This window comes from Triticum urartu, chromosome 7 (genome assembly GCF_003073215.2).
Source record: "Triticum urartu cultivar G1812 chromosome 7, Tu2.1, whole genome shotgun sequence".
In the NCBI taxonomy this organism is placed as follows: domain Eukaryota; kingdom Viridiplantae; phylum Streptophyta; class Magnoliopsida; order Poales; family Poaceae; genus Triticum; species Triticum urartu.
Window position 1 is genome coordinate 671,554,339 of NC_053028.1, and position 7,314 is coordinate 671,561,652.

The 7,314-nt window shown below is 49.4% G+C and overlaps 1 pseudogene; it reads right to left on the reverse strand.

Annotated features, from left to right (window-relative positions):
• Positions 1 to 625: 625 nt before the first annotated feature.
• Positions 626 to 3,214, reverse strand: LOC125522337 (annotated as a pseudogene).
• Between the last annotated feature and the right edge of the window lie 4,100 nt (positions 3,215 to 7,314).

The window sequence follows — 7,314 nt, forward strand, 5'->3', positions numbered from 1 at the left end:
CAACTCATCAAGGGGATCCTTCAGTATCTCCAAGGTACCTCGCATTACAGACTCCAGCTCTACATGTCCGCTTCCACAGACCTCATTATGGACTCCAGTTTTACATGTCCGCTTCCACGGACCTCATTGCTGGTGTCCGGACACACGGAAATCCACATCTGGTTTGTGTGTTTTTCTTGGATCCAACCTCGTCTCTTGGTCCTCCAAACGGCAGGTCATCGTGTCCCATTCCAGTGCAGAGGCAGAGTACCGAGGCATTGCTAACTGTGTTGCAGAGTCATGCTGGCTTCGATAGCTCCTTCACGAGCTCCAGTGTCCACCGTAGTGTGCCACCATTGTCTATTGTGAGAATATCAATGCATCCTATCTTGCTTCCAACCCGATGCAGCATCAAAGCAACAAGCACATTGAGATTGATCTTCATTTTTGTGCGTGACCAGGTTTCCTTGGGAGAAGCTCGAGTGTTACATGTTCTCTCTAGCTCCCAGTTTGCTGTTTTGTTAAACCAAAGGACTACCATCACCGGTGTTTCACGAGTACAGATCCAGCCCTAACGTCCATGCCAATGGAGTACTGAGGGGGGGGGGGGGGGGGGGGGGCTGTATATGGCATGTACTCTGTCAAAATCAATACATAACCGATATTATCTCTTCCAACTCTAAGCCTAACACGACTCAACTCCATCTAGGACTACTACTACTCCAAATACCAGTGCTGACTCTGCTTATCCAATTTCCAAGCCGTGTACTACTATCAACCTATCCTACTACTCTCTTCGTTCCTAAATATTTGTCTTTTTAGAGATTTCAAATGGACTACCACATACGGACGTATATAAACGTATTTTAGAGTGTAGATTCACTTATTTTGCTCCGTACGTAGTCATTTGTTGAAATCTCTAGAAAGATAAATATTTAGGAACGGAGGGAGTAGTTGCTATTAGGGGACTCTCACAAGATTATCTAACACTTCGATCCTGTTTAGCCCCAATTCACCAAACACTGGACCTCGGCACCTTGCCCTATAACCACTTACTTCAAATGTGGTGTTTAAACTAGTGTGGTGACAAAAAAAACGTCTTAGATTATGGGACGGATGGAGTATGTTATAAGCCTAATGCTCAAGATCCAACATCTACATGAAGTCCACCTCAAACATATGCATGCCGCGTTGACGTTGTTGCTGACATTGTTGTTGTTGTCGTTGTTCTGGTCGGAGACCTCGCCGTTGGCCGCCACCGCCAATGGCACCGTGCTGGAGCTAACCGAGGAACACGACAGGATGTTGCTGTTACGGATGTTGTTCTGCAAGAGGGAGGTGATGAAGTGCTGCTGCTCCTGATGGTGGTGGAGCTGCATGGCGTTCCTGATCTGCTGCTGGTGGTCGTCCTTCTCCGGCGTCGCACCGAGGGTGAGCGCCGTCGGCCTCGTCGCCGCTACCTCCCTGGCCTGGCCCTGCTGGAGGCAGCTGATCGCGCTCGTGTTGGAGGAGATGGTCGACTTCGTCGTGCTCAGTGCTGATCAATAGATTGTACGTAAGGTCAAATTAGCCCTGATAAATGATGATTATTGCACTAGGTAGGATGCAATTGGATAAAGAGAACTTGTGGGCTTACTGTTGTTGTCGGCGGTGTAGGAGCTGGCGATGGCGCCGGTGTTGGGTTTCTTAGAAGGCGACGCCGAGTCCTTGGACGCCGCCATGGTGCTGCTGGCCGCCGGCTTCCTCCGGCGACGGTTGTGCTCTGCGAGCCGCCTCCGGCAGCTCCTCTTGGCCTCGTCGAACTCCGTGAGCACGTGGAACCTAAACATGATCCAAAGTACAAGAACAGCTTAGGCTAAGCTAAACATAAAATTCAAGTTGTACGTACCTAAAAGAACTTAAAATTTTGGCTAGCTCAACAGGTGATGCATGCATGTGAACCCATATGAAAAAGTCTAGTCGCCACTGGCACCGCCACACAACACTGGTCAATGCGAGAAAAGCAGGGATATGCCCAGAGCAAAAGCCTGCCAAGGATCAGCCACTCGTCGCAGCACGCAGCAGTCTGGACTCTGCAGCTAGCCCAGAGAAAGCGGATCACCTTTTCTTTTCCTGATCCTGTCTCCATCGATCCCCAGGACCGGAGAACGCCATTGAAAAGCTCATGTTTGTCCTATACATGCAAGGACTGGTCGTCTCTGAGACTGAGACCTCATGGCCGCTGCAACGGACAAGCGAGATGAACCAAAAACATAGTGAAGACTGGAAAGGCAAACAGTTCCCACTAGCCAAGCTGCAACCTAGCTAAGCTATACGGACTACGGAGTATACTTGTGCAAGAACATCAGTTCACAAGTTTATATATATATATATATATAGAGAGAGAGAGAGAGAGAGAGAGAGAGAGTTGATGGAGGGTGGAGTGGGGTATGGGGTCTGACTCTGCTGACCTGCTGCATTGCTGGCAGAAGCGCTGCTGCTTGCCGGCGGTGGAGACAAGCGCCGCCTTGGCGTGGTACTCGCACACCTTGTGGCGCCGGTGGTAGTGCTTGGCGCCGGAGAGGTCGGCCTTGCAGTCCTCCACCTGGCACCGAGGCGCCTGGTGGTGGGCGCGCCCGAATCCCAGCCCGAACACGCCGCCGAGACGGGACCGCATCAGCATCCGGTCCACGGCCATCATGTCGCCGGGGGAGAAATAGGTCCGGCGCCCGAGGTTCAGCCCGATCCTCCCCGCGTCCCCGGCGCCGCCCTCGCGCTTCACCATCCCCATCGCCGAGTACACGTCGCCGTGGCTGTGCATCCCGTGGGGCATGGGCGGCATCTGCAGCTGCATCCCGGGCATGGGCAGCGGCGCCATGGGGACGAGCCCGCCGGCGCCGTTGCCGTTCGGTGGCAGCGCCAGCATCTGGTGGTGCGGCGCGTCCTGGAACTGACCGAATGCGGCGGCGGCCGCCGCGAAGTCGAAGTTGTCGTGCATCATCGCGCCCTGGTTGCGCTGGCCTCCTCCTCCGCCGCCGGCGTGCTCGAAGCCGACGTAGGGCGGCTGCTGCATTGCGAGCGTGAGGTCTCCGCGCGCCGCCGCGTTCATCCTGCCGCCGCTCATCATGGCCCGACAAGGGGAGGGCGGGAGGCCGGGGGAGCTAGCAGCTGGGAGGCGTGTGGTTGGCTAAGCTCGCTCGATAGCTGTATGAATCGAGGTTGTGCTGTGCTGTGCTGTGTAAGGTGGTGAAGGGCGGAGAGGTGGTTAAAAAGGAAGACAGGGAAGGAGGGAGCGAGAGTGATGAGTGTGTGCGTGTTCGTTGGCAATAACTCTTGGCGCGTAGCTTGTCCGGGAGTGGCATATGGAAAAAGTCCAAAACAAATCTTAAATTTGTATACAAAAGCTAAGTCGAACCTAAACTTTTAATCCTGCAAATTAGCACACCGAACTTTTCGTTCCCAGTCAATTTTAAACCTTGAAGGCGTTTAGGCTTTTTTTTTTAGAACTGAAGGCGTTTAGCTGGTATTTGCTTTTTTTCTTGAGACAAGTTTAGCTGGTATTTGCTGACGTGGCAAGGGTTGTTGACTGGGCTGGCTGGACATTAGAACAAATCAGGCCGGCCTATTAACGTGGTCTCTCGCGCGCTCGATATGCTCGGTTTTTTTGTTTGTTTTATATTTTCTTAATGATAATAAATTCGTTTACATTTTCTTAATGAAAATAAATATTTTTAAAAAATATACACGAACCCACTTTTCATATATTAGGAGCGACAAAAATAGAAGCAACAGTGAGCTTGTGAGAGATCTCGAACTAGCTAGGGAACTGGAACTCGCGGCAGCCGGACATAACCAATCGCCATGACAGCTGCTAGTCGTTATAAATTGCGCGTTACATATAAGAAAAGATAGGAACAAGTTCATATATGAACACATTTTGGAAAGCCTTCAAAACATTTATTAAAAAAATCTAAATAATTTTAAAATAACGAATATTTTTAACGCAAATAATGTAAAAAATGCCAAAAACATTTTTTTCGAAAATGTGACAGGTTAACAATTTTCCAAATATACATTTTACATTTTGCAAAACTATACGAACACTTTTTACATTGCTAAGAAAATTAAAATTTGTTCAGGTTTCAATGTTTGTTGCATTTTTGCAAAAAATGTTTATGTTCCAAGTAGTGTTTGCTTTTTCAAAATTAATTGTGTCTTGAAAATAATCATTCATTTTTAAAAAAGTATTCAGAATTTTCAGAAAGTGTTCGCACTTTAAAAAATGCAGATATTTCAAATGTCGTTCGGGCCTGCACGTTTCCAATATACGTTTGTCCCTGACAAATATTTTCAAATTTGGACACGGATGGACTAGTGGCTAATAGCATCTCAAAAGGCACACAAAAACTGTTTCAGGCGCTAAAATTCGGGTTTCTGGGCGCCGGACAGCTCCAACATAAGCGATAAAATACTGCACGCACGAAAAAATTTGGGCACGCGCTAAAAAGTGCTATCAGAAGCTACAAATTTTGGGCGCCGGATTGCGTGCACTTCACAATTTGCACTGCGTGTTTTTTGGACGCACGTTTTTAGACATCTGCTAAACCAATGTTGGGTCCGGCGCGCTAAAAGTGCTACAGTGGCGCGCTAAAACTATTTTAGCACGTGAAACTTTTGTGCACTTGTTGGAGATGCTCTAAGCGAATGGACTTCGAAACTCGTGGGGCTAGTTTGATTACTCGAGAGTTAATTTTTTTTTTGGGTACTTTTACTTCCGTGCTACAAAAAAAAAAGAAAATTCTGTTTGTGTCTTTTGGGCCGGCCCAGTCGCGAGCACATTCAACTATCATGGGATTCCACCTGCCAGGTCCACAATCCCTGTTTGGGAACGCGCTCAAGGTTCAAAATAAACCAGGATTAAAGAGCTTGGTGTGCTGATTCTTGGAATTAACAGTTCAGGGTTCGAATTAGCTTTCGTTTACAAGTTTAAGATTTATTTTGAACTTTTTGCGTGACATGTAGTATGTGTCAGCTGCCTCACTAGACGAAGATGGCCGGGCCGTCTCGTTGCTGTTCCGGTGCAACAAGTCGCTGTGGTTTTTCGAGGAGGAAGCATATACCACCCATAGAGAAGACATGCATGGACACTTGCGTGGGCCATTACTTATTTCTTACTGTTTTTCTTGTGGTTGCAAAATCAAAATGTGATGCGAGAGCAACTAGTTAACGAGCGCTCCTTCGGGAGCCTCGCAACGATCAGCGCCATTTGGCGCGCTCTCAGCTGTTTGTCACGTGTCGCGCTCTGGGCGCTCCCTTCGGATTTTTTTTTCGCATGCATTTTCGGCTTTTGAAATAGTTGTTTTCGACGCTTTGGTTTTTCATCGGTCTTTCTTAGCTTTTCGACAAAAAAATTGAAATTTTTTTGTGTGAAAAGACGCCTTTCGCGGGAGTCATGATTTTGCTTCCGGTAGAGGCACGGGTGTGCTTTCGCGAGAGTCACGGCCGTGCCTCTCGAAAACGAAAAAACGCGTTTTTTGTTTTTTTTTTCTTTCGCGAGAGTCACAGTTTTGCTTCTGTGAGAGGCACGGGTGTGTTTTCGCGAGAGTCACGGCCGTGCCTCTCGGAAACGAAAAAAACATGTTTTCTATTTTTTTCTTTCATGATAGTCACGGTTTTGCTTCCGCGAGAGGCACGTGTGTGCTTTTGCGAGAGTCACGGCCGTGCCTCTTGGAAACGAAAAAAAACGCGTTTTCTGTTTTTTCTTTCTTTCGCGAGAGTCACGGCCGTGCCTCCTCGAAAACGAAAAAAACGCGTTTTTTTCCGCGAGAGGCACGGTTGTGATTTCGTGTGAGAGGCACGAGCGGGCCTCTTTCAGAAAGGAAAAAAAACTCGTGCTCCTGGTTCGGCTTTTTCGTCTGATTTTTTCATGAAAAAAAGTTCGTCAAAACCTGTCAACATAGGATCTAGTTTTGAAGATCTCAACACGAGGAATCCAACGGTGAAAGCGGTTCGAGATTTGGACGCACTGTTTGAGAGATAAAACATTTGAATAAACGGATCTATGAAAAAAAGGAAAACCCCAGGTTGCGACAAGTGGCGCACACCAGGGGAGTTGGAGTGATCTTTGCAACGAGTACTCGTCAACTAGTAATTTCGATGTGATGCTGATTCGAATATGTGCTCACTTGATCTTTTTTTTTGGGGGGGGGGGGGGGATGTTCCATCAACCTTTTGTGTTCTTTAGGGTAACTACAACATGGATCACTAACTCGACTGCGGTCCGGACACTTTTAGTCATCCCGCGGTCATTAAACTTGTCTAGACCGATCCAAATGTATGAATTCATGCAAACTGACATCAAACTAGGGGCAGGTTCTGGGCCAGATGTCCTCACGTCGAATTCCAGCACCCTGGACCCACCCAAAAAACCCTTCTCCGCATCTCGAGAATCCTCCGCGCATTCAGAGCGGACATGATTGGCCGGCTACTCGTATTCATACAAGCTGACTAGCCGTCCGCCTAAGTGACATTCACACCAGCATAGAGCCCGGAATGCTTACTCTCGTGCTCCACATTTAGCTAACTACTCTGCCTTCCTCGGCTATTTAAGCCGTCCGACCATGGCCGAGTAATCTACCCCTCCGCTATCTGTTCTGCAGTTCGAGTCACCGTTGAACCACCCCTTCTCACCCCGTCCGAGCCCCTTTGCATAATCGTTCGTCATCTGCTGACACAATGGCGGGCACCCCTCATGGGTGGTGGAGGCAGCTCTCACCCTGGTGCCGCGCAAAAATCATAGCGGAGGTCCACGCCGCAGAGGCCCGGCATCGGGTCCGCATTTAGTTGGGCCAACTCTGAGCTCTCTGGATTCGAAACCGAGCTCGGAGGAGGAGGAGATGGAGCAGGAGGCAGAGGAGGAGCAGGTGTCGGTGGAGGAGCCAGCAGTGTCTACATTCAAACTTCTGCAAGCGGAGCAGCACTACAACCTCCAACTCCTGAGGAGCAATGGCTGATAGAAGACTAACTGGGCGCGGAACGCGCGAATAAAGCTGTCGCGTCCATGGTTGCGGCGGACCCGGCGATCATTGATGTCCACCGGGCCATGCTCGTCACCATGCACAACACCCGCACCATCCACCACGACCGTTGGTAGCTCCGCATGAACAAGGTGGGCGCAACCGGCTCTTCGAGGGGGCCGAAGCTGATGACGATGACGCGCGTGGCCAGCAAAACAATGTTGCCAAAGAGGCGTCCGTCGTCAGCTCCTCCTCGTTTGCGCCGGCCGCCAATGACGACAAGGCCAGACTGCCCTGCGCGGAGCTCGTCAACCTCATCTCCGATGGGGAGAAGTATAAT